Source organism: Acomys russatus, chromosome 30 (genome assembly GCF_903995435.1).
Source record: "Acomys russatus chromosome 30, mAcoRus1.1, whole genome shotgun sequence".
Taxonomy (NCBI): Eukaryota; Metazoa; Chordata; class Mammalia; order Rodentia; family Muridae; genus Acomys; species Acomys russatus.
Window position 1 is genome coordinate 11,975,718 of NC_067166.1, and position 6,831 is coordinate 11,982,548.

At 43.3% G+C, this 6,831-nt stretch overlaps 1 pseudogene; it reads left to right on the plus strand.

The window, feature by feature from the left end:
• Nucleotides 1-800: 800 nt before the first annotated feature.
• Nucleotides 801-2,361, plus strand: LOC127212212 (40S ribosomal protein S14-like; annotated as a pseudogene).
• The last annotated feature ends 4,470 nt before the right edge of the window (nucleotides 2,362-6,831 follow it).

Sequence of the window (6,831 nt, forward strand, 5' to 3'; positions counted from 1 at the left end):
TGTTTTTCCTTCGCAATCCTATATATTTTATTGTTTTCATTGAAACATTGTTCTAAGAAGCAGTCAAAATGTTTATTAGAGTTTACTTTGTTCAAACCACAAATGCCTAACTTTAATATTACTTGGGAATAATTTAGGGAAAGGAGATGTAGAACATGTTAAGAAGATATTAATGTGAAGCACAACAGATAGGCCACAAAAATAATGATGAAAAGAAAGCTGTAAGCTTGGAAAGAACTCGATTTGAAAGGTTTCCTAGTGCTATGTAATTTTTCACTGTTGCTATTCGGATTGCTCTATAATCAGGCTGACAAATGAGTAGTACAGGGCAGATCCAAACAAGTGAATTCTGTGTTTCTTTGGAACTCTATCTCCTCCTCCTTGTGCAAAGTCTTGTGGAATTTTAATGGTCCTACCTCCCTTTAGGCTATCTATCCTTCTATATAACGCACAAAAGCTTGGTAATTTTTCTCATCTAAACTCCAGAGACTGGGTGTAGTAAATTACCCAGAAGCCTAAAGAACATTTATTTTACCTATCATTCCTTTTTTAAAAATTGTCTTCACTACCATCACAAGCACACTGACTTATAAATATATAGCATTTTGACAATAAAGTATGGTACCTAAAATGAAAGAGAAGCCAGAAAATATTTAAGTCTGGCAAAATGTACTAAACTTAACCCTTGGATGTTGACCACTGATTATTTAATGACATGTAATTGTAATAATAAGAATATTTAATAATGATATTGAGATTGGTAGGAGAGATTATGTCACAATTTGAACCTCAAAGTAGAAATGAAACGAATGAATGACCAGACTTCAGGTGAAGGCCAGTCCACCTACAATAAAGAGCTAATGGTATGACTCTCACACCTACCTACATGAAAAGCCTAGCCTGCAGCAATTGTCAGCCTTCCAAATGCTGCAACCCCTTAATGCATTCCTCATGTTGTGGTGACCCCCAACCATAAAATTATTTTATTGCTCCTTCATAACTTTATTTTGCTACTATTATGAATTGTCATATAATCTGATATGCAGGATATCTGATATGCAACCCCCATCCCCAAAAGGGGGGAGACCCACAGGTTAAGACCCACAGGTTGAGGGGGCAGTGGTGGCGCACGCCTTTAATCCCAGCACTTGGGAGGCAGAGGCAGACGGATCGCTGTAAGTTCAAGGCCAGCCTGGTCTACAAAGTGAGGCCAGGACAACCAAGGCTATACTGAGAAACCCTATCTCAAAAACCAAAACTAAAACTAAAAAAACAAAACAAAACAAACAAACAAACCCCCACAGGTTGAGAACCACTGGCCTAGAGCCAGGGACCATGAAAAGCCTGTAAGTAAACAAAGGGAGATGACCCAATAGGCAGCAGGGGAAACTAGCGTTGTTTCCTCTTTCTGCAGACCCACGTGATGACGAAATGGTGAGAGAACACTGTGGTAGGTGAGGTCACATTTCCCCCGTTTCTAACATTGGATTCCGCAGACTGCTCTGAACCACGTGGTTCAGTACATTAGGAACAGTGAACAATGAAATGCGTCTTTTGGATCTGAGAGCAGTGAAGACGAAAACTCCTCACTCTTTCTGACCACAGGCACACAATCCGCTGTCTCCATGGGTTACTAGCCACTTACCCAACAGCAACACTTTCAGAGATACTTCTACTCTGATCATGATTTTTCTTCCTTCCAAAAAAGTAGGTCCTTCCATACTTTGACTCTCAGTAGCTTATTGTTCAGCATTTTACTGTACAATACAAACATTTGAAATCACAGTCTACACACACTCAACACAAAACAAATCAAACCAAACAGCCCCCCCCAAAAAAAAAACCGAGTCGGTAGCATTTTTAAAAATGATGCGTAGCTCTCTTTCCAGTGTGGGAGTCTGGTGGCAACTTTCAGGAATGGCACCTTGCAAGGTGAAGGAAAAGAAGACCAAGTCATCAGCTTTGGACCCCAAGTGGCTGAAGGAGAGAATGTTATTTGGTGTCTGTCACATCTTTGCATCCTTCCATTGTCCGTGTTACTGATCTTTCTGGCAAGGAAGCCATCTGCCGAGTGACTGCTGGGATGAAGGTAAAGGCTGACAGAGATGAGTCCTCTCCATATGCAGCCATGTTGGCTGCCCAGGATGTGGCCCGGAGGTGCAAGGAGCTGGGTATCACTGCCCTGCACATCAAACTTCCAGCAACAGGAGGAAACAGGACCAACACTCCTAGACCTGGAGCCCAGGAAGCCCTCAGAGCTCTTGCTCGCTCAGGGATGAAGATGGGCGGATTGAGGATGCCATTCCCATCCCTTCTGACAGCACTGGAAGGAAGGGAGGGCGTTGTGGTCGGTGTCTGTGAACAGGACTTCTCAAGTTACTTTCTGTTAATAAATTGCCTTGTGTAAAAAAAAAAAAAGATATGGGGGCTGGAGAGATGGCTCAGTGGTTAAGAGCACTGACTGCTCTTCCAGAGGTCATGAGTTCAATCCCCAGCAACCACATGGTGGCTCACAACCATCCACAATAAGATCTGGTGCCCTCTTCTGGCCTGCAAGTGTACATGTAAGCAGAACACTGTATACAAAAAAAAAAAAAAAAAAAAAAAAAAAAAAAAAAAAAAAAGATATGTAGCTTACATCTGTAATGCAGTATCTCCCAAGCACAGAACCCTGGGCTCGGGGCTCAGGGCACAGCGCCACATATGCCAGACATGGTGACATGTGTCTGTAATCCTCGCACTGGGGAAGCAGAGAAGGATTAGCAGATCAAAATCCTCCCAGTGAATTCCAGGCCATTTTGGACTACATAAGATCTTCCCTTAAATTGAGAGAGAGAGAGAGAGAGAGAGAGGGAGAAGAGCGGAGGAGAGAGGCGAGAGGAGAGAGGGAGAGAGAAGGGAGAGGAGGAGGAGGGAGGAGAGGAGGAGAGGAGGGAGAGAGGAGAGAGGAGAGAGAGAGATAGAGGAGAGAGGAGATGAGAGAGAGAGGACGAGAGAGAGGGAGGGGAGAGAGGAGCGGGAGAGAGAAGAGAGAGAGAGAGAGAGAGAGAGACAGAGAGAGAGGGAGGGAGGGTGGGAAGGAGGGAGGGAGGGAGGGAATGTGTGTGTGTGTGTGTGTGTGTGTGTGTGTGTGTGTGTGTGTGTGTGTGTGTAAACAGGCATTCATCTAGGTTTATTGCTGCATTCTTTGAAATAGTTGGGAAATGGAAGCAGCCTCCATGTCTATCTACACATCAATGGATAAGGAAACCCCCCCCCACACACACACACACATTGGATGCAGCCATAAAGTAACGCGATGACATTTGCAATTGGAAATCATTATGTCACACGAAATAAGCCAGAATCAGAAAAACAATGTGTATTTTCAGTTATATAAAGAAACCAAAGTTACATGTACCCGTGTGTGTTTTTATATATACATGAGGGGGTCATGAAACTAGAAAGGGGATCGTGAGAGAGGAGGAACAGATCCTAAGGGAAGTGGAAAAGCGAGTCAGCCATGGGCGACTTCTGATAAGAAAGCAAAGGGGAGGCTAGTCGGGGAACCAGCTGCAGAAGGGAGCTGGGGAAGAGGAGGCCAGCAGGCATGGGAACAAGTGAAATCAAACTATAATGATACCTATTATGAAGCTATCATGCCGAAACCCATTACTTTGTACGCTCCCCTAAAAATTAATTGCAAACACAGAAGCATGAGCGCCAACTCCCAGATGCTGAACTCAGCTATTAGCAAATCTACTACGGCTGTCACGAAGCCCTTAAGGGGGTAGGTGTTAAGAAAACCATCTGAATCCTCTTTGAAGAGCTGCATGGTGTAGCTGAAGCTGTAATCCCATTTATCTCTTTGAAACCTTCCCCAACATGTCAGCAAAGGAAATTAAAATCTTAATTAAGCCCTTTTCATTAGATGTAGCAATGAACACAGTACTGTCATCCTAGCCAGAATAATGTAAGAAAATAACCAAAGCACAGGAAACAGCGCCCTGTCTCAGTACAGGAGTTGCAGCCAGTCACTTCTTACAGTGGCTCCTGGAATACCCCATGATTCCTTGCCAAGATCCAGAGGTTACTGTTGGGCTTAGAACAACCCACGAGCTTTATTGTGACTATGTCATGCCTTATCTAATCTTTCATCGAACCGATTGTTCCGCCTACCTAGCAACTATTTTCCAGGAATTGCCTCACCTCATTGCCTAAGCCGCCCGGCTGCTGAAGATTTGCAAACTTCCTATGTGACCCCACCCTAAGGCAGGATTAATCTGTCTGAGGGTGAGGACTTGACCTTATCTGGTATAGTGTTCCCTTCCTCTTGAGTTCTTACATTTGTTTGTTTCTTTGTTTTGTTTCGTTTTCTGAGACAGGGTTTCTCTGTGTAGCCTTGGTTGACCTGGACTCACTTTGTAGACCAGGCTGGCCTCGAATTCACAGGAATCCACCTGCCTTTGCGTCCCAGAGTGCTGGGATTGCAGGCGTACGCCACCATGTCTAGCTCTATCTTTCATGTGTGTAAAACACTTCCTGCCATTACACTGAATGGGGCTGACATATTTTTTGGGGGTGTAATCCTAGCCTCTAACTGCTGAGCCATTTCAACAGCCTTGACATTAAGGAAAAGCAGAAGATGACAACCATGGCTTGGCTATTACAGACATTACATTTCTACCTTGCCCTTTAGATTGCTCACTCTAGAGCAGTGGTTCTCAACCCTTGGGTTGTGACCCCTTTGACTCATTCACGACGGTCACTTAAGACCATTGGAAAACACCGATATTTACATCATGATTCATAGCAGCAGCAAAACTACAGTTATGAAGTAGCAACAAAAATACTTTTACAGTTGGAGTCACCACAACACGAGGAACTCTACTAAAGGGTCACAGCATTAGGACGGTTGAGAGGCACTGCTCTAGGGGAAATCAGACACCATCTCATGTATACACTCAGGACATCTTATGAATAGCCTCATGGTGAGGAACTGAGGCTTCCACACCCATCAGGAACGTGCGGGACGACCAGTGAGTAGTTTTCGGGACAGATCCTTCAACTTCACCTAAGACCTCTTCACAAACCCACCCAGTTCACCTGCTCCTAAATACATTCTGACAGAGACTGTATGAAATAGTAAGTGTTTGTTGTGTTATTTAAAGCTCCTAGGTTTTGGGGAAGGGGTACTCTGTTATACAGGAGCAGATAACTAATATTACATTCCATTCTGCAGCGCTGCTTAATTGGTCCAAGGATAAGCAACTAACCCAATTTAGGGAAGTGAGTACTTTCTCAGTGTGTGTGTGTGTGTGTGTGTGTGTGTGTAAAGACCAATTTTCATGCACCCCAGGCTGGCTTCAAACATGCTTTGTACCTGAAAGATTGACATTGACATTGGTTTGGTTTGATTTTTGATGAACTGTTGCATAGAGCATAATTATTGATTCTATCGAGAGGCTAAATACATAAAATTTAAATCCCATAAGTGAACGTGTCTCAACTGAATGAAGAAAGCCACTTGGAAGTGAAAGAAGTAGTTACTGCAGAAAGAAACTGAAAGGCAGAAGAAGGCATGCTAATAGTTCCAACATCCCTGAGACTCAGCTGGATCATGCCCTCTACTTAGGAGCCTTTTCCAGAGTTCCCCATCTTAAGGCTGTTGCTTCAAGGCTTTCATATATCCCACCCATCTCTCAGGGACTACCACAGCCCAATCTCTTCCTTACATGTGCATACATTCAATGTGAGAGAGACAGAGACAGAGACAGACAGAGAGACAGAGACAGCCTGCATGCGCGCGTGTGCGCACATGCACACACACACACACACAAACGTGTGAATGCATGCACGTGAGATTCTAAAGATGCAAATTGGCGTATATAACATATATTATTTATGAGATTCCAATAAAGATTTGAAGGATAAATAGTTTTTTATCAGATAGAAATCAGCTGGGTGAGAAAAATGCTCCAAGCTAAGGAACAATCAAAGCCAAAGTAGTATGATATGATCCATTAGAAAAATTTGTTTTTCTTAGAACATGTACTGCAAAGATAATTGTAGGATGAAAACTTAAAATGATATTAGAGCCAGGCGGTGGTGGCGCACACCTTTAATCCCAGAACTCTGGAGGCAGAGGCAGGTGGATCCCTATGAGTTTGAGGCCAGCCTGGTCTACAATGCCAGTCCAAGACAGCGAAGTCTACACAGAGAAACCCTATCTCAGAAAACCAAAACAAAAAAAAAGATACAGTCCAGGACAGCCAAGGCTACACAGAGAAACCCTGTCTAAAAAAACTAAAACTAAAACAAAAAAAAAAAGAAGATATTAGAAGCGAAAAAATTTTTAAAATTTTATTTTATGCGCATTAATGTGAGGGTGTCAGAGCCGTTGGAATTGGAATTACAGACAGTTGTGAGCTGCCATGTGGGTGCTGGGAATTGAACCCGGGCCCTTTGGAAGAGCAGACAGTACTCTTAACCACTGAGCCATCTCTCCAGCCCAAGAAGCAAAGTATTGAAAGGATTAACACACCCCCACAAAAAAGCTTAGACTTTAATCTTATAAGCAAGCATTCACACACACACACACACACACAATAATTTGTTTGGCAAATTCTACTTCTGCAAGTTCAAAATGTAGACTCCAAAGTCCCAGCCCCACTCAGAGTGCATTAAGTCTGTGACAGGGCATACTAATTTGCATTTTTAATATACCAGGATAATGATATAGGTCAAAGGTGAGTTAAGAAATGCACTTTCATGGCTGGAGAGATGGCTCTGAGGTTAAGAGCACTGTCTGTTCTTCCAAAGGTCCCGAGTTCAATTCCCAGCAAGCACATG